This window comes from Poecilia reticulata, linkage group LG18 (genome assembly GCF_000633615.1).
Source record: "Poecilia reticulata strain Guanapo linkage group LG18, Guppy_female_1.0+MT, whole genome shotgun sequence".
In the NCBI taxonomy this organism is placed as follows: domain Eukaryota; kingdom Metazoa; phylum Chordata; class Actinopteri; order Cyprinodontiformes; family Poeciliidae; genus Poecilia; species Poecilia reticulata.
This window is the reverse complement of record NC_024348.1, coordinates 21,960,947-21,962,798: the sequence shown is the minus strand read 5'-3', so window position 1 is coordinate 21,962,798 and position 1,852 is coordinate 21,960,947.

The following is a 1,852-nucleotide window of genomic DNA, read 5'->3' as shown; positions in this document are numbered from 1 at the left end:
TTTACTAAACTGTAATCGTGTTAGCCACGCTAGCTTTTACTAAACTCTAATTGCGTTAGCCATGCTAGCATCAGGCCTAGGGACATTCAAACATTTGCCAACAACAGAAATCACCCTCAAAACCATGAATGCCCGACTTACCCATCTTTGCAAGAACAATAGCCATCAGTGATCTTGTCCACAGCTATATTTATGCTGAGGGTCTGATGATCTGCTGTTTATCTCGTCGACCGGTAGCATTTAGCTGCAACTCGCACAATGTTGGAGGCATCGTGTGGCTCAAACATCTTGATGTCGTCCAAAAAAGATGACATGAACTTGTTGGTTCCATTGTCATGGCTGATATTTTGTGAAAATCCGGCAGAAAGGCTGAACTAATCGACTCAGAAATACTCTGCAGAGTCAGTCGAAATGAAAGACGCCATGTTTACATAGAAACTAAGCTCTGCGAGGCTTTGTTTGTGAGACATGAAGTCACGTAGGACTTTAGAGGGCGATTCTGGGCGGAGCTTGGTAAGGTCCATTGAACAAGGGCCGCTGCCAGGAATCTTGGCTCCCATGACAAAACATTAGTTTGGGCCCCCCGCGCAGCTGCTGTTACTATTATTTGAGTCTATTTGACCCATAAAAAGCATCACAATTTTAAAGGCTGCATCTGCCTTGCTTTCTTTGGTTCAATACTTTTAATTAGCACAATATTTACTGCTCATGAATTTAACACCCAACAGTCCACATCCAGTATGCAAGTAGGTTGTTTAAATTTCTCCTATTAGTTTTAGATACTGAAATGTCTCCCCATGAGCAACAGTCAAAAGCAAAGCAATCCAGACTTCTCAAAATGCTAAGTAGTTGCATTTTAATCAAGCTGCAGTACATAACTTAAATAAAAAATATGTTTTCTCCATATTTGTTAAAGCTGTCACCATGTAGCAGTTTGTTATGAGACAGATAATCTGTGGAAATAATCAATCTCCTCCATCTCCTTCCTGAATTACTATTACTGGTTAAAGTAATGCACCGTTCTGACCAAAACAACCAATCAGAACCAGGAGGAGGGTCTTAGTGCTGTCAATCAACCTCATTCACTCACTGCTAAATGTGCTAATGGTGAAGAAACAACTTATCATAATAAGAAACCATTTATCTGCCATCATTGGTAGCTATGCTAACTAAACCTAGCATTCACAGTTTGAATCTGCACAGCTCTGTGCTATGCTAGCTGCAGAATAGCACGAATAGCACAGAGCGAGGGGGAGGAAGGATGAGCAGCACCATATGAGATTGTGATTGACAGCACTAAAACTCTCCGGCCTCTGACTGGTTGTTTCTAGAGAACCCTGGGAGAATGCAGAGGAAATAGATTTTTCACAGATTACCTCTCATGCCATACTGTCACAACATAATGACAGTTTTAACAAATATGTCTAAAAAAATATTGATAAAGTGACATACTGCAGCTTTAATTTCACTCAGGAGAGGGTGGTTAGAGCTGCTGCTGACTGACTCGGATGGAGTAACATTAAATTTTTACTGCTAAAAACAATCTTTGAAAATACAATATGATCAATTTTGTATTTGACAGGATCCTGATCTTTTATTTTTATTTTATTTCTATGAACAAAATACAAATAATTAAATTGTGGAGGTCCCTCTGCTGGTCAGGGCCCCTAGAATTGTCATTACCCCCATTTTCACCCCTTTACCCCGCCCCTGCAGTACTTGACCGAATAGCGTAACATTGTCTTACTTTCAGCCCTGGAGCTTCATGCCTCAGACCTACCACCCACAAAACCTATCATTAATAAAATAATGTAATTATAATATTACCTATTAAGTCTACAATAACACGATG